The sequence below is a fragment of the Schistocerca cancellata genome, unplaced genomic scaffold (genome assembly GCF_023864275.1).
Source record: "Schistocerca cancellata isolate TAMUIC-IGC-003103 unplaced genomic scaffold, iqSchCanc2.1 HiC_scaffold_661, whole genome shotgun sequence".
Classification (NCBI taxonomy): Eukaryota; Metazoa; Arthropoda; class Insecta; order Orthoptera; family Acrididae; genus Schistocerca; species Schistocerca cancellata.
The window spans coordinates 1-27,146 of record NW_026046672.1 but is presented as its reverse complement, the minus strand read 5'-3'; the positions used below and the strand labels follow the sequence as shown (position 1 = coordinate 27,146).

At 51.4% G+C, this 27,146-nt stretch overlaps 53 non-coding genes across 53 annotated transcripts; 11 read left to right on the top strand and 42 right to left on the bottom strand.

The window, feature by feature from the left end:
* Positions 1 to 222: 222 nt before the first annotated feature.
* Positions 223 to 296, bottom strand: Trnai-aau (transfer RNA isoleucine (anticodon AAU)). The gene has a single exon. It is a non-coding gene; the product is annotated as a tRNA-Ile (tRNA).
* A 256-nt stretch (positions 297 to 552) lies between these two features.
* Positions 553 to 624, bottom strand: Trnae-cuc (transfer RNA glutamic acid (anticodon CUC)). The gene has a single exon. It is a non-coding gene; the product is annotated as a tRNA-Glu (tRNA).
* Positions 625 to 1,078: 454 nt separating this feature from the next.
* On the bottom strand, positions 1,079 to 1,151 carry Trnam-cau (transfer RNA methionine (anticodon CAU)). Its single transcript has one exon. It is a non-coding gene; the product is annotated as a tRNA-Met (tRNA).
* A 276-nt stretch (positions 1,152 to 1,427) lies between these two features.
* Trnag-gcc (transfer RNA glycine (anticodon GCC)) lies at positions 1,428 to 1,498 on the bottom strand. Its single transcript has one exon. It is a non-coding gene; the product is annotated as a tRNA-Gly (tRNA).
* Positions 1,499 to 1,818: 320 nt separating this feature from the next.
* On the top strand, positions 1,819 to 1,890 carry Trnag-ucc (transfer RNA glycine (anticodon UCC)). The gene has a single exon. It is a non-coding gene; the product is annotated as a tRNA-Gly (tRNA).
* A 1,282-nt stretch (positions 1,891 to 3,172) lies between these two features.
* Positions 3,173 to 3,244, bottom strand: Trnae-cuc (transfer RNA glutamic acid (anticodon CUC)). Its single transcript has one exon. It is a non-coding gene; the product is annotated as a tRNA-Glu (tRNA).
* Positions 3,245 to 3,698: 454 nt separating this feature from the next.
* Trnam-cau (transfer RNA methionine (anticodon CAU)) lies at positions 3,699 to 3,771 on the bottom strand. Its single transcript has one exon. It is a non-coding gene; the product is annotated as a tRNA-Met (tRNA).
* Positions 3,772 to 4,047: 276 nt separating this feature from the next.
* Trnag-gcc (transfer RNA glycine (anticodon GCC)) lies at positions 4,048 to 4,118 on the bottom strand. The gene has a single exon. It is a non-coding gene; the product is annotated as a tRNA-Gly (tRNA).
* A 320-nt stretch (positions 4,119 to 4,438) lies between these two features.
* Positions 4,439 to 4,510, top strand: Trnag-ucc (transfer RNA glycine (anticodon UCC)). Its single transcript has one exon. It is a non-coding gene; the product is annotated as a tRNA-Gly (tRNA).
* Positions 4,511 to 5,254: 744 nt separating this feature from the next.
* On the bottom strand, positions 5,255 to 5,328 carry Trnai-aau (transfer RNA isoleucine (anticodon AAU)). The gene has a single exon. It is a non-coding gene; the product is annotated as a tRNA-Ile (tRNA).
* Positions 5,329 to 5,584: 256 nt separating this feature from the next.
* Positions 5,585 to 5,656, bottom strand: Trnae-cuc (transfer RNA glutamic acid (anticodon CUC)). The gene has a single exon. It is a non-coding gene; the product is annotated as a tRNA-Glu (tRNA).
* A 454-nt stretch (positions 5,657 to 6,110) lies between these two features.
* Trnam-cau (transfer RNA methionine (anticodon CAU)) lies at positions 6,111 to 6,183 on the bottom strand. The gene has a single exon. It is a non-coding gene; the product is annotated as a tRNA-Met (tRNA).
* A 276-nt stretch (positions 6,184 to 6,459) lies between these two features.
* Positions 6,460 to 6,530, bottom strand: Trnag-gcc (transfer RNA glycine (anticodon GCC)). Its single transcript has one exon. It is a non-coding gene; the product is annotated as a tRNA-Gly (tRNA).
* Positions 6,531 to 6,850: 320 nt separating this feature from the next.
* On the top strand, positions 6,851 to 6,922 carry Trnag-ucc (transfer RNA glycine (anticodon UCC)). Its single transcript has one exon. It is a non-coding gene; the product is annotated as a tRNA-Gly (tRNA).
* Positions 6,923 to 7,666: 744 nt separating this feature from the next.
* On the bottom strand, positions 7,667 to 7,740 carry Trnai-aau (transfer RNA isoleucine (anticodon AAU)). The gene has a single exon. It is a non-coding gene; the product is annotated as a tRNA-Ile (tRNA).
* Positions 7,741 to 7,996: 256 nt separating this feature from the next.
* Positions 7,997 to 8,068, bottom strand: Trnae-cuc (transfer RNA glutamic acid (anticodon CUC)). Its single transcript has one exon. It is a non-coding gene; the product is annotated as a tRNA-Glu (tRNA).
* A 454-nt stretch (positions 8,069 to 8,522) lies between these two features.
* On the bottom strand, positions 8,523 to 8,595 carry Trnam-cau (transfer RNA methionine (anticodon CAU)). Its single transcript has one exon. It is a non-coding gene; the product is annotated as a tRNA-Met (tRNA).
* A 276-nt stretch (positions 8,596 to 8,871) lies between these two features.
* Positions 8,872 to 8,942, bottom strand: Trnag-gcc (transfer RNA glycine (anticodon GCC)). The gene has a single exon. It is a non-coding gene; the product is annotated as a tRNA-Gly (tRNA).
* Positions 8,943 to 9,262: 320 nt separating this feature from the next.
* Trnag-ucc (transfer RNA glycine (anticodon UCC)) lies at positions 9,263 to 9,334 on the top strand. Its single transcript has one exon. It is a non-coding gene; the product is annotated as a tRNA-Gly (tRNA).
* A 1,282-nt stretch (positions 9,335 to 10,616) lies between these two features.
* Trnae-cuc (transfer RNA glutamic acid (anticodon CUC)) lies at positions 10,617 to 10,688 on the bottom strand. The gene has a single exon. It is a non-coding gene; the product is annotated as a tRNA-Glu (tRNA).
* Positions 10,689 to 11,142: 454 nt separating this feature from the next.
* On the bottom strand, positions 11,143 to 11,215 carry Trnam-cau (transfer RNA methionine (anticodon CAU)). The gene has a single exon. It is a non-coding gene; the product is annotated as a tRNA-Met (tRNA).
* A 276-nt stretch (positions 11,216 to 11,491) lies between these two features.
* Trnag-gcc (transfer RNA glycine (anticodon GCC)) lies at positions 11,492 to 11,562 on the bottom strand. The gene has a single exon. It is a non-coding gene; the product is annotated as a tRNA-Gly (tRNA).
* Positions 11,563 to 11,882: 320 nt separating this feature from the next.
* Trnag-ucc (transfer RNA glycine (anticodon UCC)) lies at positions 11,883 to 11,954 on the top strand. Its single transcript has one exon. It is a non-coding gene; the product is annotated as a tRNA-Gly (tRNA).
* A 744-nt stretch (positions 11,955 to 12,698) lies between these two features.
* Trnai-aau (transfer RNA isoleucine (anticodon AAU)) lies at positions 12,699 to 12,772 on the bottom strand. Its single transcript has one exon. It is a non-coding gene; the product is annotated as a tRNA-Ile (tRNA).
* A 256-nt stretch (positions 12,773 to 13,028) lies between these two features.
* Positions 13,029 to 13,100, bottom strand: Trnae-cuc (transfer RNA glutamic acid (anticodon CUC)). Its single transcript has one exon. It is a non-coding gene; the product is annotated as a tRNA-Glu (tRNA).
* Positions 13,101 to 13,554: 454 nt separating this feature from the next.
* On the bottom strand, positions 13,555 to 13,627 carry Trnam-cau (transfer RNA methionine (anticodon CAU)). Its single transcript has one exon. It is a non-coding gene; the product is annotated as a tRNA-Met (tRNA).
* A 276-nt stretch (positions 13,628 to 13,903) lies between these two features.
* Positions 13,904 to 13,974, bottom strand: Trnag-gcc (transfer RNA glycine (anticodon GCC)). Its single transcript has one exon. It is a non-coding gene; the product is annotated as a tRNA-Gly (tRNA).
* A 320-nt stretch (positions 13,975 to 14,294) lies between these two features.
* On the top strand, positions 14,295 to 14,366 carry Trnag-ucc (transfer RNA glycine (anticodon UCC)). The gene has a single exon. It is a non-coding gene; the product is annotated as a tRNA-Gly (tRNA).
* A 744-nt stretch (positions 14,367 to 15,110) lies between these two features.
* Trnai-aau (transfer RNA isoleucine (anticodon AAU)) lies at positions 15,111 to 15,184 on the bottom strand. Its single transcript has one exon. It is a non-coding gene; the product is annotated as a tRNA-Ile (tRNA).
* A 256-nt stretch (positions 15,185 to 15,440) lies between these two features.
* Positions 15,441 to 15,512, bottom strand: Trnae-cuc (transfer RNA glutamic acid (anticodon CUC)). Its single transcript has one exon. It is a non-coding gene; the product is annotated as a tRNA-Glu (tRNA).
* A 454-nt stretch (positions 15,513 to 15,966) lies between these two features.
* On the bottom strand, positions 15,967 to 16,039 carry Trnam-cau (transfer RNA methionine (anticodon CAU)). The gene has a single exon. It is a non-coding gene; the product is annotated as a tRNA-Met (tRNA).
* A 276-nt stretch (positions 16,040 to 16,315) lies between these two features.
* On the bottom strand, positions 16,316 to 16,386 carry Trnag-gcc (transfer RNA glycine (anticodon GCC)). The gene has a single exon. It is a non-coding gene; the product is annotated as a tRNA-Gly (tRNA).
* Positions 16,387 to 16,706: 320 nt separating this feature from the next.
* On the top strand, positions 16,707 to 16,778 carry Trnag-ucc (transfer RNA glycine (anticodon UCC)). Its single transcript has one exon. It is a non-coding gene; the product is annotated as a tRNA-Gly (tRNA).
* Positions 16,779 to 17,522: 744 nt separating this feature from the next.
* Positions 17,523 to 17,596, bottom strand: Trnai-aau (transfer RNA isoleucine (anticodon AAU)). The gene has a single exon. It is a non-coding gene; the product is annotated as a tRNA-Ile (tRNA).
* A 256-nt stretch (positions 17,597 to 17,852) lies between these two features.
* Positions 17,853 to 17,924, bottom strand: Trnae-cuc (transfer RNA glutamic acid (anticodon CUC)). The gene has a single exon. It is a non-coding gene; the product is annotated as a tRNA-Glu (tRNA).
* Positions 17,925 to 18,378: 454 nt separating this feature from the next.
* On the bottom strand, positions 18,379 to 18,451 carry Trnam-cau (transfer RNA methionine (anticodon CAU)). Its single transcript has one exon. It is a non-coding gene; the product is annotated as a tRNA-Met (tRNA).
* A 276-nt stretch (positions 18,452 to 18,727) lies between these two features.
* Trnag-gcc (transfer RNA glycine (anticodon GCC)) lies at positions 18,728 to 18,798 on the bottom strand. Its single transcript has one exon. It is a non-coding gene; the product is annotated as a tRNA-Gly (tRNA).
* Positions 18,799 to 19,118: 320 nt separating this feature from the next.
* On the top strand, positions 19,119 to 19,190 carry Trnag-ucc (transfer RNA glycine (anticodon UCC)). The gene has a single exon. It is a non-coding gene; the product is annotated as a tRNA-Gly (tRNA).
* A 744-nt stretch (positions 19,191 to 19,934) lies between these two features.
* On the bottom strand, positions 19,935 to 20,008 carry Trnai-aau (transfer RNA isoleucine (anticodon AAU)). The gene has a single exon. It is a non-coding gene; the product is annotated as a tRNA-Ile (tRNA).
* Positions 20,009 to 20,264: 256 nt separating this feature from the next.
* On the bottom strand, positions 20,265 to 20,336 carry Trnae-cuc (transfer RNA glutamic acid (anticodon CUC)). The gene has a single exon. It is a non-coding gene; the product is annotated as a tRNA-Glu (tRNA).
* Positions 20,337 to 20,790: 454 nt separating this feature from the next.
* Positions 20,791 to 20,863, bottom strand: Trnam-cau (transfer RNA methionine (anticodon CAU)). The gene has a single exon. It is a non-coding gene; the product is annotated as a tRNA-Met (tRNA).
* A 276-nt stretch (positions 20,864 to 21,139) lies between these two features.
* On the bottom strand, positions 21,140 to 21,210 carry Trnag-gcc (transfer RNA glycine (anticodon GCC)). Its single transcript has one exon. It is a non-coding gene; the product is annotated as a tRNA-Gly (tRNA).
* A 320-nt stretch (positions 21,211 to 21,530) lies between these two features.
* Trnag-ucc (transfer RNA glycine (anticodon UCC)) lies at positions 21,531 to 21,602 on the top strand. The gene has a single exon. It is a non-coding gene; the product is annotated as a tRNA-Gly (tRNA).
* Positions 21,603 to 22,346: 744 nt separating this feature from the next.
* Positions 22,347 to 22,420, bottom strand: Trnai-aau (transfer RNA isoleucine (anticodon AAU)). The gene has a single exon. It is a non-coding gene; the product is annotated as a tRNA-Ile (tRNA).
* A 256-nt stretch (positions 22,421 to 22,676) lies between these two features.
* Positions 22,677 to 22,748, bottom strand: Trnae-cuc (transfer RNA glutamic acid (anticodon CUC)). Its single transcript has one exon. It is a non-coding gene; the product is annotated as a tRNA-Glu (tRNA).
* A 454-nt stretch (positions 22,749 to 23,202) lies between these two features.
* On the bottom strand, positions 23,203 to 23,275 carry Trnam-cau (transfer RNA methionine (anticodon CAU)). Its single transcript has one exon. It is a non-coding gene; the product is annotated as a tRNA-Met (tRNA).
* Positions 23,276 to 23,551: 276 nt separating this feature from the next.
* Positions 23,552 to 23,622, bottom strand: Trnag-gcc (transfer RNA glycine (anticodon GCC)). The gene has a single exon. It is a non-coding gene; the product is annotated as a tRNA-Gly (tRNA).
* Positions 23,623 to 23,942: 320 nt separating this feature from the next.
* Trnag-ucc (transfer RNA glycine (anticodon UCC)) lies at positions 23,943 to 24,014 on the top strand. Its single transcript has one exon. It is a non-coding gene; the product is annotated as a tRNA-Gly (tRNA).
* Positions 24,015 to 24,758: 744 nt separating this feature from the next.
* Trnai-aau (transfer RNA isoleucine (anticodon AAU)) lies at positions 24,759 to 24,832 on the bottom strand. The gene has a single exon. It is a non-coding gene; the product is annotated as a tRNA-Ile (tRNA).
* A 256-nt stretch (positions 24,833 to 25,088) lies between these two features.
* Positions 25,089 to 25,160, bottom strand: Trnae-cuc (transfer RNA glutamic acid (anticodon CUC)). The gene has a single exon. It is a non-coding gene; the product is annotated as a tRNA-Glu (tRNA).
* A 454-nt stretch (positions 25,161 to 25,614) lies between these two features.
* Positions 25,615 to 25,687, bottom strand: Trnam-cau (transfer RNA methionine (anticodon CAU)). The gene has a single exon. It is a non-coding gene; the product is annotated as a tRNA-Met (tRNA).
* A 276-nt stretch (positions 25,688 to 25,963) lies between these two features.
* Trnag-gcc (transfer RNA glycine (anticodon GCC)) lies at positions 25,964 to 26,034 on the bottom strand. The gene has a single exon. It is a non-coding gene; the product is annotated as a tRNA-Gly (tRNA).
* Positions 26,035 to 26,354: 320 nt separating this feature from the next.
* Trnag-ucc (transfer RNA glycine (anticodon UCC)) lies at positions 26,355 to 26,426 on the top strand. The gene has a single exon. It is a non-coding gene; the product is annotated as a tRNA-Gly (tRNA).
* The last annotated feature ends 720 nt before the right edge of the window (positions 26,427 to 27,146 follow it).

Here is a 27,146-nt window from a genome sequence, read left to right as displayed (position 1 = left end):
GCGGTCACCCGCCCAAGCACTGACAACGTCCAGCTTCGCGCAGTAGCGGTGATCGGACGAGAAACTGTGCGTTCACCGTGCTGTGACCAGTGAAGTGTTTTAGCGCGTCCCGACAAGTCGCGTTCTGGTCCCCTATCAGTTCCCACACAATGTGACGATTTCTTTGTCACCATACTTCCCCGCCGAAATCGGCGTTGCCTTTTTGAAAGAGTGAAATCGTAGTGGGCCGTGGGGGGATCGAACCCACGACCTTCGCGTTATTAGCACGACGCTCTAACCAACTGAGCTAACGGACCTCGGTGCAGACAGCCTTCCATCGCTTCGCGGGAATTGCTCTGCGTATTGCCATGTAACATTTCTATGGTAGCAGTCCAACAGTGGAGCAGCGTCTCTTCTCCCTATATTCCGCTGCTCGTAGTAATTTCATTGCGTGACCGTTTCTCTCGACTGTTTTCAGCTGACGTTTATGAACCAGTAGCTATAATGCGAGGAGGGCGTGAAACAGCCTTTCGCAGGGTCAAAACTTGTCGTGATTTTTTCCGAAAAATTCCGTTCCGGTACCGGGAATCGAACCCGGGCCTCCTGGGTGAGAGCCAGGTATCCTAGCCACTAGACCACACCGGACATGCACATTTCTCTCCGGCTTTACACCCGGTCCACTCGCTTTCCGTGTCGCACTTTCCCTGTTTGCGAGCACCTTTTCGCGCGCCCATGGCGAGGCGCGCATGTCAAAAGTCACAATCCATTGCTTTATGCCTCGTTGTTACAGGGGTAGGAGGAAAAGCAAAGCTGTAAGTAGTAATATTTATTTACTTATTTCGCAAGTAAAGACCTGCTGCCTGTCATCATACAGCAGGTCATACATTGTGACTTTACACGTTATATCGTACGAAATTCAGTTTTATTACTAGTACTTTTTTCCTTGAAAATTTTACATAAGAACTGCAAGTAGTAATAACGGGAAGTAAACATTATCACGCTGAGTCGTTGAAGCCTTGTGGATAACAAAGTACAAAGTGTTTCGCTGCTTCGCAAACCCCAGAGCCGTCAATTTAGCTGTGGACGAAAGTAAATTAAATGCCCCGGTTGAGGATCGAACTCACGACCTTAAGATTATGAGACTTACGCGCTGCCTACTGCGCTACCGAGGCAAGTGATCTCGGTAAGTACCAAATACCAGTGGTAGAGAGTCTGCACTTCCTGGCTCATTTTTTTCTGTTGTTACACGTGCATTCCCGGCGCGACAGGCAACTTGCGATGCTAGGCCGACGCCAGTATGTAGAATAGCACACAAGAGTCCAAACGAGCAGTCGTGTGCGCTGCATGTTAGGTTATTTCCCACGGAAATACCGCGGTGCATTCTCATGGCTCACGCAGTTCGAGTGCGAAAGACACGCAGCGCCACTATCGGAGAAAAAACAAAATGATGCATCGGCCGGGAATCGAACCCGGGCCGCCCGCGTGGCAGGCGAGCATTCTACCACTGAACCACCGATGCTCAGCTTCCTGGTGCTTTCCGCGGCAGACGCCTGAGGGGAAAGTGGGACTGCCGTCCAGCGCCGTCGCATCCTCTCGAGAGAATGCTACAGACGCTGAATCCTGCACTGCACTGCTTAAAAATGACGCCCGAACGCGATCGCCTAAGTACTCTTGCGGCGCACGCACGCGACGACTCTTGCCAAAGGACGCGAAATGTGCGTAGAGACGCTGTCTGGATGCGCTCGCCTACGCCGTAATGCGCCTACAGCTACGACCACCTTGAGCCGCCGCCGACAGGCGGGAAGCAGACACAGCGCGGCGTGCGCGGACGGAAACCGTGCGGTGGTGGTGTAATGGTCAGCATAGTTGCCTTCCAAGCAGTTGATCCGGGTTCGATTCCCGGCCACCGCAGCCGGCTTTTAACTTTTGCGTATGAGTACTTTTGCCACGCGTCCTTCAATTAATGTTTCTTTCCCCATCTTACTCGCTGCAGGCCACCCTATAGCGTGTGCGTCGATTCTCCTTGAGTCTCGACTTGTCTCGACTTTGCTCAGCTGACGCGAGAGCTGACGCTCTCCAATCGGCCTATATAAAAAGAACAAGCGCGCAAAACGACTGAGAGAGGTATGGCGAGGCGGGCACCACATTACTTATGCCTCAAGTAAATACCTGCTGCCTGTTATCATGTATTGTCTGATTTTACATGTTCTGTCAGACAAATTCAGTTTTATTACTAGTACATTTCATTTTTTTTTCTTTGTTGAAAATTTTTCAACACGCTCCTTCATTTCACTGTGGCCGCACGGCGCGACTTGGCATACTGAGAGGCAAAATGTGGCGCCAGTGCCCTTGACCGAATAGCGCTGCAGCTCCGAAACCGAAGAGGAAAGAGAAATACGAATTGAAACTATCGGCAGTGCCGTGTGTTCGCAGGCGGTCACCCGCCCAAGCACTGACAACGTCCAGCTTCGCGCAGTAGCGGTGATCGGACGAGAAACTGTGCGTTCACCGTGCTGTGACCAGTGAAGTGTTTTAGCGCGTCCCGACAAGTCGCGTTCTGGTCCCCTATCAGTTCCCACACAATGTGACGATTTCTTTGTCACCATACTTCCCCGCCGAAATCGGCGTTGCCTTTTTGAAAGAGTGAAATCGTAGTGGGCCGTGGGGGGATCGAACCCACGACCTTCGCCGACCGCGGTGGTCTAGCGGTTCTGGCGCTGCAGTCTGGGACCGAGGGACTGCTACGGTCGCAGGTTCGAATCCTGCCTCGGGCATGGGTGTGTGTGATGTCCTTAGGTTAGTTAGGTTTAAGTAGTTCTAAGTTCTAGGGGACTTATGACCTAAGATGTTGAGTCCCATAGTGCTCAGAGCCATTTTTTTGAACCCACGACCTTCGCGTTATTAGCACGACGCTCTAACCAACTGAGCTAACGGACCTCGGTGCAGACAGCCTTCCATCGCTTCGCGGGAATTGCTCTGCGTATTGCCATGTAACATTTCTATGGTAGCAGTCCAACAGTGGAGCAGCGTCTCTTCTCCCTATATTCCGCTGCTCGTAGTAATTTCATTGCGTGACCGTTTCTCTCGACTGTTTTCAGCTGACGTTTATGAACCAGTAGCTATAATGCGAGGAGGGCGTGAAACAGCCTTTCGCAGGGTCAAAACTTGTCGTGATTTTTTCCGAAAAATTCCGTTCCGGTACCGGGAATCGAACCCGGGCCTCCTGGGTGAGAGCCAGGTATCCTAGCCACTAGACCACACCGGACATGCACATTTCTCTCCGGCTTTACACCCGGTCCACTCGCTTTCCGTGTCGCACTTTCCCTGTTTGCGAGCACCTTTTCGCGCGCCCATGGCGAGGCGCGCATGTCAAAAGTCACAATCCATTGCTTTATGCCTCGTTGTTACAGGGGTAGGAGGAAAAGCAAAGCTGTAAGTAGTAATATTTATTTACTTATTTCGCAAGTAAAGACCTGCTGCCTGTCATCATACAGCAGGTCATACATTGTGACTTTACACGTTATATCGTACGAAATTCAGTTTTATTACTAGTACTTTTTTCCTTGAAAATTTTACATAAGAACTGCAAGTAGTAATAACGGGAAGTAAACATTATCACGCTGAGTCGTTGAAGCCTTGTGGATAACAAAGTACAAAGTGTTTCGCTGCTTCGCAAACCCCAGAGCCGTCAATTTAGCTGTGGACGAAAGTAAATTAAATGCCCCGGTTGAGGATCGAACTCACGACCTTAAGATTATGAGACTTACGCGCTGCCTACTGCGCTACCGAGGCAAGTGATCTCGGTAAGTACCAAATACCAGTGGTAGAGAGTCTGCACTTCCTGGCTCATTTTTTTCTGTTGTTACACGTGCATTCCCGGCGCGACAGGCAACTTGCGATGCTAGGCCGACGCCAGTATGTAGAATAGCACTCAAGAGTCCAAACGAGCAGTCGTGTGCGCTGCATGTTAGGTTATTTCCCACGGAAATACCGCGGTGCATTCTCATGGCTCACGCAGTTCGAGTGCGAAAGACACGCAGCGCCACTATCGGAGAAAAAACAAAATGATGCATCGGCCGGGAATCGAACCCGGGCCGCCCGCGTGGCAGGCGAGCATTCTACCACTGAACCACCGATGCTCAGCTTCCTGGTGCTTTCCGCGGCAGACGCCTGAGGGGAAAGTGGGACTGCCGTCCAGCGCCGTCGCATCCTCTCGAGAGAATGCTACAGACGCTGAATCCTGCACTGCACTGCTTAAAAATGACGCCCGAACGCGATCGCCTAAGTACTCTTGCGGCGCACGCACGCGACGACTCTTGCCAAAGGACGCGAAATGTGCGTAGAGACGCTGTCTGGATGCGCTCGCCTACGCCGTAATGCGCCTACAGCTACGACCACCTTGAGCCGCCGCCGACAGGCGGGAAGCAGACACAGCGCGGCGTGCGCGGACGGAAACCGTGCGGTGGTGGTGTAATGGTCAGCATAGTTGCCTTCCAAGCAGTTGATCCGGGTTCGATTCCCGGCCACCGCAGCCGGCTTTTAACTTTTGCGTATGAGTACTTTTGCCACGCGTCCTTCAATTAATGTTTCTTTCCCCATCTTACTCGCTGCAGGCCACCCTATAGCGTGTGCGTCGATTCTCCTTGAGTCTCGACTTGTCTCGACTTTGCTCAGCTGACGCGAGAGCTGACGCTCTCCAATCGGCCTATATAAAAAGAACAAGCGCGCAAAACGACTGAGAGAGGTATGGCGAGGCGGGCACCACATTACTTATGCCTCAAGTAAATACCTGCTGCCTGTTATCATGTATTGTCTGATTTTACATGTTCTGTCAGACAAATTCAGTTTTATTACTAGTACATTTCATTTTTTTTTCTTTGTTGAAAATTTTTCAACACGCTCCTTCATTTCACTGTGGCCGCACGGCGCGACTTGGCATACTGAGAGGCAAAATGTGGCGCCAGTGCCCTTGACCGAATAGCGCTGCAGCTCCGAAACCGAAGAGGAAAGAGAAATACGAATTGAAACTATCGGCAGTGCCGTGTGTTCGCAGGCGGTCACCCGCCCAAGCACTGACAACGTCCAGCTTCGCGCAGTAGCGGTGATCGGACGAGAAACTGTGCGTTCACCGTGCTGTGACCAGTGAAGTGTTTTAGCGCGTCCCGACAAGTCGCGTTCTGGTCCCCTATCAGTTCCCACACAATGTGACGATTTCTTTGTCACCATACTTCCCCGCCGAAATCGGCGTTGCCTTTTTGAAAGAGTGAAATCGTAGTGGGCCGTGGGGGGATCGAACCCACGACCTTCGCGTTATTAGCACGACGCTCTAACCAACTGAGCTAACGGACCTCGGTGCAGACAGCCTTCCATCGCTTCGCGGGAATTGCTCTGCGTATTGCCATGTAACATTTCTATGGTAGCAGTCCAACAGTGGAGCAGCGTCTCTTCTCCCTATATTCCGCTGCTCGTAGTAATTTCATTGCGTGACCGTTTCTCTCGACTGTTTTCAGCTGACGTTTATGAACCAGTAGCTATAATGCGAGGAGGGCGTGAAACAGCCTTTCGCAGGGTCAAAACTTGTCGTGATTTTTTCCGAAAAATTCCGTTCCGGTACCGGGAATCGAACCCGGGCCTCCTGGGTGAGAGCCAGGTATCCTAGCCACTAGACCACACCGGACATGCACATTTCTCTCCGGCTTTACACCCGGTCCACTCGCTTTCCGTGTCGCACTTTCCCTGTTTGCGAGCACCTTTTCGCGCGCCCATGGCGAGGCGCGCATGTCAAAAGTCACAATCCATTGCTTTATGCCTCGTTGTTACAGGGGTAGGAGGAAAAGCAAAGCTGTAAGTAGTAATATTTATTTACTTATTTCGCAAGTAAAGACCTGCTGCCTGTCATCATACAGCAGGTCATACATTGTGACTTTACACGTTATATCGTACGAAATTCAGTTTTATTACTAGTACTTTTTTCCTTGAAAATTTTACATAAGAACTGCAAGTAGTAATAACGGGAAGTAAACATTATCACGCTGAGTCGTTGAAGCCTTGTGGATAACAAAGTACAAAGTGTTTCGCTGCTTCGCAAACCCCAGAGCCGTCAATTTAGCTGTGGACGAAAGTAAATTAAATGCCCCGGTTGAGGATCGAACTCACGACCTTAAGATTATGAGACTTACGCGCTGCCTACTGCGCTACCGAGGCAAGTGATCTCGGTAAGTACCAAATACCAGTGGTAGAGAGTCTGCACTTCCTGGCTCATTTTTTTCTGTTGCTACACGTGCATTCCCGGCGCGACAGGCAACTTGCGATGCTAGGCCGACGCCAGTATGTAGAATAGCACACAAGAGTCCAAACGAGCAGTCGTGTGCGCTGCATGTTAGGTTATTTCCCACGGAAATACCGCGGTGCATTCTCATGGCTCACGCAGTTCGAGTGCGAAAGACACGCAGCGCCACTATCGGAGAAAAAACAAAATGATGCATCGGCCGGGAATCGAACCCGGGCCGCCCGCGTGGCAGGCGAGCATTCTACCACTGAACCACCGATGCTCAGCTTCCTGGTGCTTTCCGCGGCAGACGCCTGAGGGGAAAGTGGGACTGCCGTCCAGCGCCGTCGCATCCTCTCGAGAGAATGCTACAGACGCTGAATCCTGCACTGCACTGCTTAAAAATGACGCCCGAACGCGATCGCCTAAGTACTCTTGCGGCGCACGCACGCGACGACTCTTGCCAAAGGACGCGAAATGTGCGTAGAGACGCTGTCTGGATGCGCTCGCCTACGCCGTAATGCGCCTACAGCTACGACCACCTTGAGCCGCCGCCGACAGGCGGGAAGCAGACACAGCGCGGCGTGCGCGGACGGAAACCGTGCGGTGGTGGTGTAATGGTCAGCATAGTTGCCTTCCAAGTAGTTGATCCGGGTTCGATTCCCGGCCACCGCAGCCGGCTTTTAACTTTTGCGTATGAGTACTTTTGCCACGCGTCCTTCAATTAATGTTTCTTTCCCCATCTTACTCGCTGCAGGCCACCCTATAGCGTGTGCGTCGATTCTCCTTGAGTCTCGACTTGTCTCGACTTTGCTCAGCTGACGCGAGAGCTGACGCTCTCCAATCGGCCTATATAAAAAGAACAAGCGCGCAAAACGACTGAGAGAGGTATGGCGAGGCGGGCACCACATTACTTATGCCTCAAGTAAATACCTGCTGCCTGTTATCATGTATTGTCTGATTTTACATGTTCTGTCAGACAAATTCAGTTTTATTACTAGTACATTTCATTTTTTTTTCTTTGTTGAAAATTTTTCAACACGCTCCTTCATTTCACTGTGGCCGCACGGCGCGACTTGGCATACTGAGAGGCAAAATGTGGCGCCAGTGCCCTTGACCGAATAGCGCTGCAGCTCCGAAACCGAAGAGGAAAGAGAAATACGAATTGAAACTATCGGCAGTGCCGTGTGTTCGCAGGCGGTCACCCGCCCAAGCACTGACAACGTCCAGCTTCGCGCAGTAGCGGTGATCGGACGAGAAACTGTGCGTTCACCGTGCTGTGACCAGTGAAGTGTTTTAGCGCGTCCCGACAAGTCGCGTTCTGGTCCCCTATCAGTTCCCACACAATGTGACGATTTCTTTGTCACCATACTTCCCCGCCGAAATCGGCGTTGCCTTTTTGAAAGAGTGAAATCGTAGTGGGCCGTGGGGGGATCGAACCCACGACCTTCGCGTTATTAGCACGACGCTCTAACCAACTGAGCTAACGGACCTCGGTGCAGACAGCCTTCCATCGCTTCGCGGGAATTGCTCTGCGTATTGCCATGTAACATTTCTATGGTAGCAGTCCAACAGTGGAGCAGCGTCTCTTCTCCCTATATTCCGCTGCTCGTAGTAATTTCATTGCGTGACCGTTTCTCTCGACTGTTTTCAGCTGACGTTTATGAACCAGTAGCTATAATGCGAGGAGGGCGTGAAACAGCCTTTCGCAGGGTCAAAACTTGTCGTGATTTTTTCCGAAAAATTCCGTTCCGGTACCGGGAATCGAACCCGGGCCTCCTGGGTGAGAGCCAGGTATCCTAGCCACTAGACCACACCGGACATGCACATTTCTCTCCGGCTTTACACCCGGTCCACTCGCTTTCCGTGTCGCACTTTCCCTGTTTGCGAGCACCTTTTCGCGCGCCCATGGCGAGGCGCGCATGTCAAAAGTCACAATCCATTGCTTTATGCCTCGTTGTTACAGGGGTAGGAGGAAAAGCAAAGCTGTAAGTAGTAATATTTATTTACTTATTTCGCAAGTAAAGACCTGCTGCCTGTCATCATACAGCAGGTCATACATTGTGACTTTACACGTTATATCGTACGAAATTCAGTTTTATTACTAGTACTTTTTTCCTTGAAAATTTTACATAAGAACTGCAAGTAGTAATAACGGGAAGTAAACATTATCACGCTGAGTCGTTGAAGCCTTGTGGATAACAAAGTACAAAGTGTTTCGCTGCTTCGCAAACCCCAGAGCCGTCAATTTAGCTGTGGACGAAAGTAAATTAAATGCCCCGGTTGAGGATCGAACTCACGACCTTAAGATTATGAGACTTACGCGCTGCCTACTGCGCTACCGAGGCAAGTGATCTCGGTAAGTACCAAATACCAGTGGTAGAGAGTCTGCACTTCCTGGCTCATTTTTTTCTGTTGCTACACGTGCATTCCCGGCGCGACAGGCAACTTGCGATGCTAGGCCGACGCCAGTATGTAGAATAGCACACAAGAGTCCAAACGAGCAGTCGTGTGCGCTGCATGTTAGGTTATTTCCCACGGAAATACCGCGGTGCATTCTCATGGCTCACGCAGTTCGAGTGCGAAAGACACGCAGCGCCACTATCGGAGAAAAAACAAAATGATGCATCGGCCGGGAATCGAACCCGGGCCGCCCGCGTGGCAGGCGAGCATTCTACCACTGAACCACCGATGCTCAGCTTCCTGGTGCTTTCCGCGGCAGACGCCTGAGGGGAAAGTGGGACTGCCGTCCAGCGCCGTCGCATCCTCTCGAGAGAATGCTACAGACGCTGAATCCTGCACTGCACTGCTTAAAAATGACGCCCGAACGCGATCGCCTAAGTACTCTTGCGGCGCACGCACGCGACGACTCTTGCCAAAGGACGCGAAATGTGCGTAGAGACGCTGTCTGGATGCGCTCGCCTACGCCGTAATGCGCCTACAGCTACGACCACCTTGAGCCGCCGCCGACAGGCGGGAAGCAGACACAGCGCGGCGTGCGCGGACGGAAACCGTGCGGTGGTGGTGTAATGGTCAGCATAGTTGCCTTCCAAGTAGTTGATCCGGGTTCGATTCCCGGCCACCGCAGCCGGCTTTTAACTTTTGCGTATGAGTACTTTTGCCACGCGTCCTTCAATTAATGTTTCTTTCCCCATCTTACTCGCTGCAGGCCACCCTATAGCGTGTGCGTCGATTCTCCTTGAGTCTCGACTTGTCTCGACTTTGCTCAGCTGACGCGAGAGCTGACGCTCTCCAATCGGCCTATATAAAAAGAACAAGCGCGCAAAACGACTGAGAGAGGTATGGCGAGGCGGGCACCACATTACTTATGCCTCAAGTAAATACCTGCTGCCTGTTATCATGTATTGTCTGATTTTACATGTTCTGTCAGACAAATTCAGTTTTATTACTAGTACATTTCATTTTTTTTTCTTTGTTGAAAATTTTTCAACACGCTCCTTCATTTCACTGTGGCCGCACGGCGCGACTTGGCATACTGAGAGGCAAAATGTGGCGCCAGTGCCCTTGACCGAATAGCGCTGCAGCTCCGAAACCGAAGAGGAAAGAGAAATACGAATTGAAACTATCGGCAGTGCCGTGTGTTCGCAGGCGGTCACCCGCCCAAGCACTGACAACGTCCAGCTTCGCGCAGTAGCGGTGATCGGACGAGAAACTGTGCGTTCACCGTGCTGTGACCAGTGAAGTGTTTTAGCGCGTCCCGACAAGTCGCGTTCTGGTCCCCTATCAGTTCCCACACAATGTGACGATTTCTTTGTCACCATACTTCCCCGCCGAAATCGGCGTTGCCTTTTTGAAAGAGTGAAATCGTAGTGGGCCGTGGGGGGATCGAACCCACGACCTTCGCCGACCGCGGTGGTCTAGCGGTTCTGGCGCTGCAGTCTGGGACCGAGGGACTGCTACGGTCGCAGGTTCGAATCCTGCCTCGGGCATGGGTGTGTGTGATGTCCTTAGGTTAGTTAGGTTTAAGTAGTTCTAAGTTCTAGGGGACTTATGACCTAAGATGTTGAGTCCCATAGTGCTCAGAGCCATTTTTTTGAACCCACGACCTTCGCGTTATTAGCACGACGCTCTAACCAACTGAGCTAACGGACCTCGGTGCAGACAGCCTTCCATCGCTTCGCGGGAATTGCTCTGCGTATTGCCATGTAACATTTCTATGGTAGCAGTCCAACAGTGGAGCAGCGTCTCTTCTCCCTATATTCCGCTGCTCGTAGTAATTTCATTGCGTGACCGTTTCTCTCGACTGTTTTCAGCTGACGTTTATGAACCAGTAGCTATAATGCGAGGAGGGCGTGAAACAGCCTTTCGCAGGGTCAAAACTTGTCGTGATTTTTTCCGAAAAATTCCGTTCCGGTACCGGGAATCGAACCCGGGCCTCCTGGGTGAGAGCCAGGTATCCTAGCCACTAGACCACACCGGACATGCACATTTCTCTCCGGCTTTACACCCGGTCCACTCGCTTTCCGTGTCGCACTTTCCCTGTTTGCGAGCACCTTTTCGCGCGCCCATGGCGAGGCGCGCATGTCAAAAGTCACAATCCATTGCTTTATGCCTCGTTGTTACAGGGGTAGGAGGAAAAGCAAAGCTGTAAGTAGTAATATTTATTTACTTATTTCGCAAGTAAAGACCTGCTGCCTGTCATCATACAGCAGGTCATACATTGTGACTTTACACGTTATATCGTACGAAATTCAGTTTTATTACTAGTACTTTTTTCCTTGAAAATTTTACATAAGAACTGCAAGTAGTAATAACGGGAAGTAAACATTATCACGCTGAGTCGTTGAAGCCTTGTGGATAACAAAGTACAAAGTGTTTCGCTGCTTCGCAAACCCCAGAGCCGTCAATTTAGCTGTGGACGAAAGTAAATTAAATGCCCCGGTTGAGGATCGAACTCACGACCTTAAGATTATGAGACTTACGCGCTGCCTACTGCGCTACCGAGGCAAGTGATCTCGGTAAGTACCAAATACCAGTGGTAGAGAGTCTGCACTTCCTGGCTCATTTTTTTCTGTTGTTACACGTGCATTCCCGGCGCGACAGGCAACTTGCGATGCTAGGCCGACGCCAGTATGTAGAATAGCACTCAAGAGTCCAAACGAGCAGTCGTGTGCGCTGCATGTTAGGTTATTTCCCACGGAAATACCGCGGTGCATTCTCATGGCTCACGCAGTTCGAGTGCGAAAGACACGCAGCGCCACTATCGGAGAAAAAACAAAATGATGCATCGGCCGGGAATCGAACCCGGGCCGCCCGCGTGGCAGGCGAGCATTCTACCACTGAACCACCGATGCTCAGCTTCCTGGTGCTTTCCGCGGCAGACGCCTGAGGGGAAAGTGGGACTGCCGTCCAGCGCCGTCGCATCCTCTCGAGAGAATGCTACAGACGCTGAATCCTGCACTGCACTGCTTAAAAATGACGCCCGAACGCGATCGCCTAAGTACTCTTGCGGCGCACGCACGCGACGACTCTTGCCAAAGGACGCGAAATGTGCGTAGAGACGCTGTCTGGATGCGCTCGCCTACGCCGTAATGCGCCTACAGCTACGACCACCTTGAGCCGCCGCCGACAGGCGGGAAGCAGACACAGCGCGGCGTGCGCGGACGGAAACCGTGCGGTGGTGGTGTAATGGTCAGCATAGTTGCCTTCCAAGCAGTTGATCCGGGTTCGATTCCCGGCCACCGCAGCCGGCTTTTAACTTTTGCGTATGAGTACTTTTGCCACGCGTCCTTCAATTAATGTTTCTTTCCCCATCTTACTCGCTGCAGGCCACCCTATAGCGTGTGCGTCGATTCTCCTTGAGTCTCGACTTGTCTCGACTTTGCTCAGCTGACGCGAGAGCTGACGCTCTCCAATCGGCCTATATAAAAAGAACAAGCGCGCAAAACGACTGAGAGAGGTATGGCGAGGCGGGCACCACATTACTTATGCCTCAAGTAAATACCTGCTGCCTGTTATCATGTATTGTCTGATTTTACATGTTCTGTCAGACAAATTCAGTTTTATTACTAGTACATTTCATTTTTTTTTCTTTGTTGAAAATTTTTCAACACGCTCCTTCATTTCACTGTGGCCGCACGGCGCGACTTGGCATACTGAGAGGCAAAATGTGGCGCCAGTGCCCTTGACCGAATAGCGCTGCAGCTCCGAAACCGAAGAGGAAAGAGAAATACGAATTGAAACTATCGGCAGTGCCGTGTGTTCGCAGGCGGTCACCCGCCCAAGCACTGACAACGTCCAGCTTCGCGCAGTAGCGGTGATCGGACGAGAAACTGTGCGTTCACCGTGCTGTGACCAGTGAAGTGTTTTAGCGCGTCCCGACAAGTCGCGTTCTGGTCCCCTATCAGTTCCCACACAATGTGACGATTTCTTTGTCACCATACTTCCCCGCCGAAATCGGCGTTGCCTTTTTGAAAGAGTGAAATCGTAGTGGGCCGTGGGGGGATCGAACCCACGACCTTCGCGTTATTAGCACGACGCTCTAACCAACTGAGCTAACGGACCTCGGTGCAGACAGCCTTCCATCGCTTCGCGGGAATTGCTCTGCGTATTGCCATGTAACATTTCTATGGTAGCAGTCCAACAGTGGAGCAGCGTCTCTTCTCCCTATATTCCGCTGCTCGTAGTAATTTCATTGCGTGACCGTTTCTCTCGACTGTTTTCAGCTGACGTTTATGAACCAGTAGCTATAATGCGAGGAGGGCGTGAAACAGCCTTTCGCAGGGTCAAAACTTGTCGTGATTTTTTCCGAAAAATTCCGTTCCGGTACCGGGAATCGAACCCGGGCCTCCTGGGTGAGAGCCAGGTATCCTAGCCACTAGACCACACCGGACATGCACATTTCTCTCCGGCTTTACACCCGGTCCACTCGCTTTCCGTGTCGCACTTTCCCTGTTTGCGAGCACCTTTTCGCGCGCCCATGGCGAGGCGCGCATGTCAAAAGTCACAATCCATTGCTTTATGCCTCGTTGTTACAGGGGTAGGAGGAAAAGCAAAGCTGTAAGTAGTAATATTTATTTACTTATTTCGCAAGTAAAGACCTGCTGCCTGTCATCATACAGCAGGTCATACATTGTGACTTTACACGTTATATCGTACGAAATTCAGTTTTATTACTAGTACTTTTTTCCTTGAAAATTTTACATAAGAACTGCAAGTAGTAATAACGGGAAGTAAACATTATCACGCTGAGTCGTTGAAGCCTTGTGGATAACAAAGTACAAAGTGTTTCGCTGCTTCGCAAACCCCAGAGCCGTCAATTTAGCTGTGGACGAAAGTAAATTAAATGCCCCGGTTGAGGATCGAACTCACGACCTTAAGATTATGAGACTTACGCGCTGCCTACTGCGCTACCGAGGCAAGTGATCTCGGTAAGTACCAAATACCAGTGGTAGAGAGTCTGCACTTCCTGGCTCATTTTTTTCTGTTGCTACACGTGCATTCCCGGCGCGACAGGCAACTTGCGATGCTAGGCCGACGCCAGTATGTAGAATAGCACACAAGAGTCCAAACGAGCAGTCGTGTGCGCTGCATGTTAGGTTATTTCCCACGGAAATACCGCGGTGCATTCTCATGGCTCACGCAGTTCGAGTGCGAAAGACACGCAGCGCCACTATCGGAGAAAAAACAAAATGATGCATCGGCCGGGAATCGAACCCGGGCCGCCCGCGTGGCAGGCGAGCATTCTACCACTGAACCACCGATGCTCAGCTTCCTGGTGCTTTCCGCGGCAGACGCCTGAGGGGAAAGTGGGACTGCCGTCCAGCGCCGTCGCATCCTCTCGAGAGAATGCTACAGACGCTGAATCCTGCACTGCACTGCTTAAAAATGACGCCCGAACGCGATCGCCTAAGTACTCTTGCGGCGCACGCACGCGACGACTCTTGCCAAAGGACGCGAAATGTGCGTAGAGACGCTGTCTGGATGCGCTCGCCTACGCCGTAATGCGCCTACAGCTACGACCACCTTGAGCCGCCGCCGACAGGCGGGAAGCAGACACAGCGCGGCGTGCGCGGACGGAAACCGTGCGGTGGTGGTGTAATGGTCAGCATAGTTGCCTTCCAAGTAGTTGATCCGGGTTCGATTCCCGGCCACCGCAGCCGGCTTTTAACTTTTGCGTATGAGTACTTTTGCCACGCGTCCTTCAATTAATGTTTCTTTCCCCATCTTACTCGCTGCAGGCCACCCTATAGCGTGTGCGTCGATTCTCCTTGAGTCTCGACTTGTCTCGACTTTGCTCAGCTGACGCGAGAGCTGACGCTCTCCAATCGGCCTATATAAAAAGAACAAGCGCGCAAAACGACTGAGAGAGGTATGGCGAGGCGGGCACCACATTACTTATGCCTCAAGTAAATACCTGCTGCCTGTTATCATGTATTGTCTGATTTTACATGTTCTGTCAGACAAATTCAGTTTTATTACTAGTACATTTCATTTTTTTTTCTTTGTTGAAAATTTTTCAACACGCTCCTTCATTTCACTGTGGCCGCACGGCGCGACTTGGCATACTGAGAGGCAAAATGTGGCGCCAGTGCCCTTGACCGAATAGCGCTGCAGCTCCGAAACCGAAGAGGAAAGAGAAATACGAATTGAAACTATCGGCAGTGCCGTGTGTTCGCAGGCGGTCACCCGCCCAAGCACTGACAACGTCCAGCTTCGCGCAGTAGCGGTGATCGGACGAGAAACTGTGCGTTCACCGTGCTGTGACCAGTGAAGTGTTTTAGCGCGTCCCGACAAGTCGCGTTCTGGTCCCCTATCAGTTCCCACACAATGTGACGATTTCTTTGTCACCATACTTCCCCGCCGAAATCGGCGTTGCCTTTTTGAAAGAGTGAAATCGTAGTGGGCCGTGGGGGGATCGAACCCACGACCTTCGCGTTATTAGCACGACGCTCTAACCAACTGAGCTAACGGACCTCGGTGCAGACAGCCTTCCATCGCTTCGCGGGAATTGCTCTGCGTATTGCCATGTAACATTTCTATGGTAGCAGTCCAACAGTGGAGCAGCGTCTCTTCTCCCTATATTCCGCTGCTCGTAGTAATTTCATTGCGTGACCGTTTCTCTCGACTGTTTTCAGCTGACGTTTATGAACCAGTAGCTATAATGCGAGGAGGGCGTGAAACAGCCTTTCGCAGGGTCAAAACTTGTCGTGATTTTTTCCGAAAAATTCCGTTCCGGTACCGGGAATCGAACCCGGGCCTCCTGGGTGAGAGCCAGGTATCCTAGCCACTAGACCACACCGGACATGCACATTTCTCTCCGGCTTTACACCCGGTCCACTCGCTTTCCGTGTCGCACTTTCCCTGTTTGCGAGCACCTTTTCGCGCGCCCATGGCGAGGCGCGCATGTCAAAAGTCACAATCCATTGCTTTATGCCTCGTTGTTACAGGGGTAGGAGGAAAAGCAAAGCTGTAAGTAGTAATATTTATTTACTTATTTCGCAAGTAAAGACCTGCTGCCTGTCATCATACAGCAGGTCATACATTGTGACTTTACACGTTATATCGTACGAAATTCAGTTTTATTACTAGTACTTTTTTCCTTGAAAATTTTACATAAGAACTGCAAGTAGTAATAACGGGAAGTAAACATTATCACGCTGAGTCGTTGAAGCCTTGTGGATAACAAAGTACAAAGTGTTTCGCTGCTTCGCAAACCCCAGAGCCGTCAATTTAGCTGTGGACGAAAGTAAATTAAATGCCCCGGTTGAGGATCGAACTCACGACCTTAAGATTATGAGACTTACGCGCTGCCTACTGCGCTACCGAGGCAAGTGATCTCGGTAAGTACCAAATACCAGTGGTAGAGAGTCTGCACTTCCTGGCTCATTTTTTTCTGTTGCTACACGTGCATTCCCGGCGCGACAGGCAACTTGCGATGCTAGGCCGACGCCAGTATGTAGAATAGCACACAAGAGTCCAAACGAGCAGTCGTGTGCGCTGCATGTTAGGTTATTTCCCACGGAAATACCGCGGTGCATTCTCATGGCTCACGCAGTTCGAGTGCGAAAGACACGCAGCGCCACTATCGGAGAAAAAACAAAATGATGCATCGGCCGGGAATCGAACCCGGGCCGCCCGCGTGGCAGGCGAGCATTCTACCACTGAACCACCGATGCTCAGCTTCCTGGTGCTTTCCGCGGCAGACGCCTGAGGGGAAAGTGGGACTGCCGTCCAGCGCCGTCGCATCCTCTCGAGAGAATGCTACAGACGCTGAATCCTGCACTGCACTGCTTAAAAATGACGCCCGAACGCGATCGCCTAAGTACTCTTGCGGCGCACGCACGCGACGACTCTTGCCAAAGGACGCGAAATGTGCGTAGAGACGCTGTCTGGATGCGCTCGCCTACGCCGTAATGCGCCTACAGCTACGACCACCTTGAGCCGCCGCCGACAGGCGGGAAGCAGACACAGCGCGGCGTGCGCGGACGGAAACCGTGCGGTGGTGGTGTAATGGTCAGCATAGTTGCCTTCCAAGCAGTTGATCCGGGTTCGATTCCCGGCCACCGCAGCCGGCTTTTAACTTTTGCGTATGAGTACTTTTGCCACGCGTCCTTCAATTAATGTTTCTTTCCCCATCTTACTCGCTGCAGGCCACCCTATAGCGTGTGCGTCGATTCTCCTTGAGTCTCGACTTGTCTCGACTTTGCTCAGCTGACGCGAGAGCTGACGCTCTCCAATCGGCCTATATAAAAAGAACAAGCGCGCAAAACGACTGAGAGAGGTATGGCGAGGCGGGCACCACATTACTTATGCCTCAAGTAAATACCTGCTGCCTGTTATCATGTATTGTCTGATTTTACATGTTCTGTCAGACAAATTCAGTTTTATTACTAGTACATTTCATTTTTTTTTCTTTGTTGAAAATTTTTCAACACGCTCCTTCATTTCACTGTGGCCGCACGGCGCGACTTGGCATACTGAGAGGCAAAATGTGGCGCCAGTGCCCTTGACCGAATAGCGCTGCAGCTCCGAAACCGAAGAGGAAAGAGAAATACGAATTGAAACTATCGGCAGTGCCGTGTGTTCGCAGGCGGTCACCCGCCCAAGCACTGACAACGTCCAGCTTCGCGCAGTAGCGGTGATCGGACGAGAAACTGTGCGTTCACCGTGCTGTGACCAGTGAAGTGTTTTAGCGCGTCCCGACAAGTCGCGTTCTGGTCCCCTATCAGTTCCCACACAATGTGACGATTTCTTTGTCACCATACTTCCCCGCCGAAATCGGCGTTGCCTTTTTGAAAGAGTGAAATCGTAGTGGGCCGTGGGGGGATCGAACCCACGACCTTCGCGTTATTAGCACGACGCTCTAACCAACTGAGCTAACGGACCTCGGTGCAGACAGCCTTCCATCGCTTCGCGGGAATTGCTCTGCGTATTGCCATGTAACATTTCTATGGTAGCAGTCCAACAGTGGAGCAGCGTCTCTTCTCCCTATATTCCGCTGCTCGTAGTAATTTCATTGCGTGACCGTTTCTCTCGACTGTTTTCAGCTGACGTTTATGAACCAGTAGCTATAATGCGAGGAGGGCGTGAAACAGCCTTTCGCAGGGTCAAAACTTGTCGTGATTTTTTCCGAAAAATTCCGTTCCGGTACCGGGAATCGAACCCGGGCCTCCTGGGTGAGAGCCAGGTATCCTAGCCACTAGACCACACCGGACATGCACATTTCTCTCCGGCTTTACACCCGGTCCACTCGCTTTCCGTGTCGCACTTTCCCTGTTTGCGAGCACCTTTTCGCGCGCCCATGGCGAGGCGCGCATGTCAAAAGTCACAATCCATTGCTTTATGCCTCGTTGTTACAGGGGTAGGAGGAAAAGCAAAGCTGTAAGTAGTAATATTTATTTACTTATTTCGCAAGTAAAGACCTGCTGCCTGTCATCATACAGCAGGTCATACATTGTGACTTTACACGTTATATCGTACGAAATTCAGTTTTATTACTAGTACTTTTTTCCTTGAAAATTTTACATAAGAACTGCAAGTAGTAATAACGGGAAGTAAACATTATCACGCTGAGTCGTTGAAGCCTTGTGGATAACAAAGTACAAAGTGTTTCGCTGCTTCGCAAACCCCAGAGCCGTCAATTTAGCTGTGGACGAAAGTAAATTAAATGCCCCGGTTGAGGATCGAACTCACGACCTTAAGATTATGAGACTTACGCGCTGCCTACTGCGCTACCGAGGCAAGTGATCTCGGTAAGTACCAAATACCAGTGGTAGAGAGTCTGCACTTCCTGGCTCATTTTTTTCTGTTGCTACACGTGCATTCCCGGCGCGACAGGCAACTTGCGATGCTAGGCCGACGCCAGTATGTAGAATAGCACACAAGAGTCCAAACGAGCAGTCGTGTGCGCTGCATGTTAGGTTATTTCCCACGGAAATACCGCGGTGCATTCTCATGGCTCACGCAGTTCGAGTGCGAAAGACACGCAGCGCCACTATCGGAGAAAAAACAAAATGATGCATCGGCCGGGAATCGAACCCGGGCCGCCCGCGTGGCAGGCGAGCATTCTACCACTGAACCACCGATGCTCAGCTTCCTGGTGCTTTCCGCGGCAGACGCCTGAGGGGAAAGTGGGACTGCCGTCCAGCGCCGTCGCATCCTCTCGAGAGAATGCTACAGACGCTGAATCCTGCACTGCACTGCTTAAAAATGACGCCCGAACGCGATCGCCTAAGTACTCTTGCGGCGCACGCACGCGACGACTCTTGCCAAAGGACGCGAAATGTGCGTAGAGACGCTGTCTGGATGCGCTCGCCTACGCCGTAATGCGCCTACAGCTACGACCACCTTGAGCCGCCGCCGACAGGCGGGAAGCAGACACAGCGCGGCGTGCGCGGACGGAAACCGTGCGGTGGTGGTGTAATGGTCAGCATAGTTGCCTTCCAAGCAGTTGATCCGGGTTCGATTCCCGGCCACCGCAGCCGGCTTTTAACTTTTGCGTATGAGTACTTTTGCCACGCGTCCTTCAATTAATGTTTCTTTCCCCATCTTACTCGCTGCAGGCCACCCTATAGCGTGTGCGTCGATTCTCCTTGAGTCTCGACTTGTCTCGACTTTGCTCAGCTGACGCGAGAGCTGACGCTCTCCAATCGGCCTATATAAAAAGAACAAGCGCGCAAAACGACTGAGAGAGGTATGGCGAGGCGGGCACCACATTACTTATGCCTCAAGTAAATACCTGCTGCCTGTTATCATGTATTGTCTGATTTTACATGTTCTGTCAGACAAATTCAGTTTTATTACTAGTACATTTCATTTTTTTTTCTTTGTTGAAAATTTTTCAACACGCTCCTTCATTTCACTGTGGCCGCACGGCGCGACTTGGCATACTGAGAGGCAAAATGTGGCGCCAGTGCCCTTGACCGAATAGCGCTGCAGCTCCGAAACCGAAGAGGAAAGAGAAATACGAATTGAAACTATCGGCAGTGCCGTGTGTTCGCAGGCGGTCACCCGCCCAAGCACTGACAACGTCCAGCTTCGCGCAGTAGCGGTGATCGGACGAGAAACTGTGCGTTCACCGTGCTGTGACCAGTGAAGTGTTTTAGCGCGTCCCGACAAGTCGCGTTCTGGTCCCCTATCAGTTCCCACACAATGTGACGATTTCTTTGTCACCATACTTCCCCGCCGAAATCGGCGTTGCCTTTTTGAAAGAGTGAAATCGTAGTGGGCCGTGGGGGGATCGAACCCACGACCTTCGCGTTATTAGCACGACGCTCTAACCAACTGAGCTAACGGACCTCGGTGCAGACAGCCTTCCATCGCTTCGCGGGAATTGCTCTGCGTATTGCCATGTAACATTTCTATGGTAGCAGTCCAACAGTGGAGCAGCGTCTCTTCTCCCTATATTCCGCTGCTCGTAGTAATTTCATTGCGTGACCGTTTCTCTCGACTGTTTTCAGCTGACGTTTATGAACCAGTAGCTATAATGCGAGGAGGGCGTGAAACAGCCTTTCGCAGGGTCAAAACTTGTCGTGATTTTTTCCGAAAAATTCCGTTCCGGTACCGGGAATCGAACCCGGGCCTCCTGGGTGAGAGCCAGGTATCCTAGCCACTAGACCACACCGGACATGCACATTTCTCTCCGGCTTTACACCCGGTCCACTCGCTTTCCGTGTCGCACTTTCCCTGTTTGCGAGCACCTTTTCGCGCGCCCATGGCGAGGCGCGCATGTCAAAAGTCACAATCCATTGCTTTATGCCTCGTTGTTACAGGGGTAGGAGGAAAAGCAAAGCTGTAAGTAGTAATATTTATTTACTTATTTCGCAAGTAAAGACCTGCTGCCTGTCATCATACAGCAGGTCATACATTGTGACTTTACACGTTATATCGTACGAAATTCAGTTTTATTACTAGTACTTTTTTCCTTGAAAATTTTACATAAGAACTGCAAGTAGTAATAACGGGAAGTAAACATTATCACGCTGAGTCGTTGAAGCCTTGTGGATAACAAAGTACAAAGTGTTTCGCTGCTTCGCAAACCCCAGAGCCGTCAATTTAGCTGTGGACGAAAGTAAATTAAATGCCCCGGTTGAGGATCGAACTCACGACCTTAAGATTATGAGACTTACGCGCTGCCTACTGCGCTACCGAGGCAAGTGATCTCGGTAAGTACCAAATACCAGTGGTAGAGAGTCTGCACTTCCTGGCTCATTTTTTTCTGTTGCTACACGTGCATTCCCGGCGCGACAGGCAACTTGCGATGCTAGGCCGACGCCAGTATGTAGAATAGCACACAAGAGTCCAAACGAGCAGTCGTGTGCGCTGCATGTTAGGTTATTTCCCACGGAAATACCGCGGTGCATTCTCATGGCTCACGCAGTTCGAGTGCGAAAGACACGCAGCGCCACTATCGGAGAAAAAACAAAATGATGCATCGGCCGGGAATCGAACCCGGGCCGCCCGCGTGGCAGGCGAGCATTCTACCACTGAACCACCGATGCTCAGCTTCCTGGTGCTTTCCGCGGCAGACGCCTGAGGGGAAAGTGGGACTGCCGTCCAGCGCCGTCGCATCCTCTCGAGAGAATGCTACAGACGCTGAATCCTGCACTGCACTGCTTAAAAATGACGCCCGAACGCGATCGCCTAAGTACTCTTGCGGCGCACGCACGCGACGACTCTTGCCAAAGGACGCGAAATGTGCGTAGAGACGCTGTCTGGATGCGCTCGCCTACGCCGTAATGCGCCTACAGCTACGACCACCTTGAGCCGCCGCCGACAGGCGGGAAGCAGACACAGCGCGGCGTGCGCGGACGGAAACCGTGCGGTGGTGGTGTAATGGTCAGCATAGTTGCCTTCCAAGCAGTTGATCCGGGTTCGATTCCCGGCCACCGCAGCCGGCTTTTAACTTTTGCGTATGAGTACTTTTGCCACGCGTCCTTCAATTAATGTTTCTTTCCCCATCTTACTCGCTGCAGGCCACCCTATAGCGTGTGCGTCGATTCTCCTTGAGTCTCGACTTGTCTCGACTTTGCTCAGCTGACGCGAGAGCTGACGCTCTCCAATCGGCCTATATAAAAAGAACAAGCGCGCAAAACGACTGAGAGAGGTATGGCGAGGCGGGCACCACATTACTTATGCCTCAAGTAAATACCTGCTGCCTGTTATCATGTATTGTCTGATTTTACATGTTCTGTCAGACAAATTCAGTTTTATTACTAGTACATTTCATTTTTTTTTCTTTGTTGAAAATTTTTCAACACGCTCCTTCATTTCACTGTGGCCGCACGGCGCGACTTGGCATACTGAGAGGCAAAATGTGGCGCCAGTGCCCTTGACCGAATAGCGCTGCAGCTCCGAAACCGAAGAGGAAAGAGAAATACGAATTGAAACTATCGGCAGTGCCGTGTGTTCGCAGGCGGTCACCCGCCCAAGCACTGACAACGTCCAGCTTCGCGCAGTAGCGGTGATCGGACGAGAAACTGTGCGTTCACCGTGCTGTGACCAGTGAAGTGTTTTAGCGCGTCCCGACAAGTCGCGTTCTGGTCCCCTATCAGTTCCCACACAATGTGACGATTTCTTTGTCACCATACTTCCCCGCCGAAATCGGCGTTGCCTTTTTGAAAGAGTGAAATCGTAGTGGGCCGTGGGGGGATCGAACCCACGACCTTCGCGTTATTAGCACGACGCTCTAACCAACTGAGCTAACGGACCTCGGTGCAGACAGCCTTCCATCGCTTCGCGGGAATTGCTCTGCGTATTGCCATGTAACATTTCTATGGTAGCAGTCCAACAGTGGAGCAGCGTCTCTTCTCCCTATATTCCGCTGCTCGTAGTAATTTCATTGCGTGACCGTTTCTCTCGACTGTTTTCAGCTGACGTTTATGAACCAGTAGCTATAATGCGAGGAGGGCGTGAAACAGCCTTTCGCAGGGTCAAAACTTGTCGTGATTTTTTCCGAAAAATTCCGTTCCGGTACCGGGAATCGAACCCGGGCCTCCTGGGTGAGAGCCAGGTATCCTAGCCACTAGACCACACCGGACATGCACATTTCTCTCCGGCTTTACACCCGGTCCACTCGCTTTCCGTGTCGCACTTTCCCTGTTTGCGAGCACCTTTTCGCGCGCCCATGGCGAGGCGCGCATGTCAAAAGTCACAATCCATTGCTTTATGCCTCGTTGTTACAGGGGTAGGAGGAAAAGCAAAGCTGTAAGTAGTAATATTTATTTACTTATTTCGCAAGTAAAGACCTGCTGCCTGTCATCATACAGCAGGTCATACATTGTGACTTTACACGTTATATCGTACGAAATTCAGTTTTATTACTAGTACTTTTTTCCTTGAAAATTTTACATAAGAACTGCAAGTAGTAATAACGGGAAGTAAACATTATCACGCTGAGTCGTTGAAGCCTTGTGGATAACAAAGTACAAAGTGTTTCGCTGCTTCGCAAACCCCAGAGCCGTCAATTTAGCTGTGGACGAAAGTAAATTAAATGCCCCGGTTGAGGATCGAACTCACGACCTTAAGATTATGAGACTTACGCGCTGCCTACTGCGCTACCGAGGCAAGTGATCTCGGTAAGTACCAAATACCAGTGGTAGAGAGTCTGCACTTCCTGGCTCATTTTTTTCTGTTGCTACACGTGCATTCCCGGCGCGACAGGCAACTTGCGATGCTAGGCCGACGCCAGTATGTAGAATAGCACACAAGAGTCCAAACGAGCAGTCGTGTGCGCTGCATGTTAGGTTATTTCCCACGGAAATACCGCGGTGCATTCTCATGGCTCACGCAGTTCGAGTGCGAAAGACACGCAGCGCCACTATCGGAGAAAAAACAAAATGATGCATCGGCCGGGAATCGAACCCGGGCCGCCCGCGTGGCAGGCGAGCATTCTACCACTGAACCACCGATGCTCAGCTTCCTGGTGCTTTCCGCGGCAGACGCCTGAGGGGAAAGTGGGACTGCCGTCCAGCGCCGTCGCATCCTCTCGAGAGAATGCTACAGACGCTGAATCCTGCACTGCACTGCTTAAAAATGACGCCCGAACGCGATCGCCTAAGTACTCTTGCGGCGCACGCACGCGACGACTCTTGCCAAAGGACGCGAAATGTGCGTAGAGACGCTGTCTGGATGCGCTCGCCTACGCCGTAATGCGCCTACAGCTACGACCACCTTGAGCCGCCGCCGACAGGCGGGAAGCAGACACAGCGCGGCGTGCGCGGACGGAAACCGTGCGGTGGTGGTGTAATGGTCAGCATAGTTGCCTTCCAAGCAGTTGATCCGGGTTCGATTCCCGGCCACCGCAGCCGGCTTTTAACTTTTGCGTATGAGTACTTTTGCCACGCGTCCTTCAATTAATGTTTCTTTCCCCATCTTACTCGCTGCAGGCCACCCTATAGCGTGTGCGTCGATTCTCCTTGAGTCTCGACTTGTCTCGACTTTGCTCAGCTGACGCGAGAGCTGACGCTCTCCAATCGGCCTATATAAAAAGAACAAGCGCGCAAAACGACTGAGAGAGGTATGGCGAGGCGGGCACCACATTACTTATGCCTCAAGTAAATACCTGCTGCCTGTTATCATGTATTGTCTGATTTTACATGTTCTGTCAGACAAATTCAGTTTTATTACTAGTACATTTCATTTTTTTTTCTTTGTTGAAAATTTTTCAACACGCTCCTTCATTTCACTGTGGCCGCACGGCGCGACTTGGCATACTGAGAGGCAAAATGTGGCGCCAGTGCCCTTGACCGAATAGCGCTGCAGCTCCGAAACCGAAGAGGAAAGAGAAATACGAATTGAAACTATCGGCAGTGCCGTGTGTTCGCAGGCGGTCACCCGCCCAAGCACTGACAACGTCCAGCTTCGCGCAGTAGCGGTGATCGGACGAGAAACTGTGCGTTCACCGTGCTGTGACCAGTGAAGTGTTTTAGCGCGTCCCGACAAGTCGCGTTCTGGTCCCCTATCAGTTCCCACACAATGTGACGATTTCTTTGTCACCATACTTCCCCGCCGAAATCGGCGTTGCCTTTTTGAAAGAGTGAAATCGTAGTGGGCCGTGGGGGGATCGAACCCACGACCTTCGCGTTATTAGCACGACGCTCTAACCAACTGAGCTAACGGACCTCGGTGCAGACAGCCTTCCATCGCTTCGCGGGAATTGCTCTGCGTATTGCCATGTAACATTTCTATGGTAGCAGTCCAACAGTGGAGCAGCGTCTCTTCTCCCTATATTCCGCTGCTCGTAGTAATTTCATTGCGTGACCGTTTCTCTCGACTGTTTTCAGCTGACGTTTATGAACCAGTAGCTATAATGCGAGGAGGGCGTGAAACAGCCTTTCGCAGGGTCAAAACTTGTCGTGATTTTTTCCGAAAAATTCCGTTCCGGTACCGGGAATCGAACCCGGGCCTCCTGGGTGAGAGCCAGGTATCCTAGCCACTAGACCACACCGGACATGCACATTTCTCTCCGGCTTTACACCCGGTCCACTCGCTTTCCGTGTCGCACTTTCCCTGTTTGCGAGCACCTTTTCGCGCGCCCATGGCGAGGCGCGCATGTCAAAAGTCACAATCCATTGCTTTATGCCTCGTTGTTACAGGGGTAGGAGGAAAAGCAAAGCTGTAAGTAGTAATATTTATTTACTTATTTCGCAAGTAAAGACCTGCTGCCTGTCATCATACAGCAGGTCATACATTGTGACTTTACACGTTATATCGTACGAAATTCAGTTTTATTACTAGTACTTTTTTCCTTGAAAATTTTACATAAGAACTGCAAGTAGTAATAACGGGAAGTAAACATTATCACGCTGAGTCGTTGAAGCCTTGTGGATAACAAAGTACAAAGTGTTTCGCTGCTTCGCAAACCCCAGAGCCGTCAATTTAGCTGTGGACGAAAGTAAATTAAATGCCCCGGTTGAGGATCGAACTCACGACCTTAAGATTATGAGACTTACGCGCTGCCTACTGCGCTACCGAGGCAAGTGATCTCGGTAAGTACCAAATACCAGTGGTAGAGAGTCTGCACTTCCTGGCTCATTTTTTTCTGTTGCTACACGTGCATTCCCGGCGCGACAGGCAACTTGCGATGCTAGGCCGACGCCAGTATGTAGAATAGCACACAAGAGTCCAAACGAGCAGTCGTGTGCGCTGCATGTTAGGTTATTTCCCACGGAAATACCGCGGTGCATTCTCATGGCTCACGCAGTTCGAGTGCGAAAGACACGCAGCGCCACTATCGGAGAAAAAACAAAATGATGCATCGGCCGGGAATCGAACCCGGGCCGCCCGCGTGGCAGGCGAGCATTCTACCACTGAACCACCGATGCTCAGCTTCCTGGTGCTTTCCGCGGCAGACGCCTGAGGGGAAAGTGGGACTGCCGTCCAGCGCCGTCGCATCCTCTCGAGAGAATGCTACAGACGCTGAATCCTGCACTGCACTGCTTAAAAATGACGCCCGAACGCGATCGCCTAAGTACTCTTGCGGCGCACGCACGCGACGACTCTTGCCAAAGGACGCGAAATGTGCGTAGAGACGCTGTCTGGATGCGCTCGCCTACGCCGTAATGCGCCTACAGCTACGACCACCTTGAGCCGCCGCCGACAGGCGGGAAGCAGACACAGCGCGGCGTGCGCGGACGGAAACCGTGCGGTGGTGGTGTAATGGTCAGCATAGTTGCCTTCCAAGCAGTTGATCCGGGTTCGATTCCCGGCCACCGCAGCCGGCTTTTAACTTTTGCGTATGAGTACTTTTGCCACGCGTCCTTCAATTAATGTTTCTTTCCCCATCTTACTCGCTGCAGGCCACCCTATAGCGTGTGCGTCGATTCTCCTTGAGTCTCGACTTGTCTCGACTTTGCTCAGCTGACGCGAGAGCTGACGCTCTCCAATCGGCCTATATAAAAAGAACAAGCGCGCAAAACGACTGAGAGAGGTATGGCGAGGCGGGCACCACATTACTTATGCCTCAAGTAAATACCTGCTGCCTGTTATCATGTATTGTCTGATTTTACATGTTCTGTCAGACAAATTCAGTTTTATTACTAGTACATTTCATTTTTTTTTCTTTGTTGAAAATTTTTCAACACGCTCCTTCATTTCACTGTGGCCGCACGGCGCGACTTGGCATACTGAGAGGCAAAATGTGGCGCCAGTGCCCTTGACCGAATAGCGCTGCAGCTCCGAAACCGAAGAGGAAAGAGAAATACGAATTGAAACTATCGGCAGTGCCGTGTGTTCGCAGGCGGTCACCCGCCCAAGCACTGACAACGTCCAGCTTCGCGCAGTAGCGGTGATCGGACGAGAAACTGTGCGTTCACCGTGCTGTGACCAGTGAAGTGTTTTAGCGCGTCCCGACAAGTCGCGTTCTGGTCCCCTATCAGTTCCCACACAATGTGACGATTTCTTTGTCACCATACTTCCCCGCCGAAATCGGCGTTGC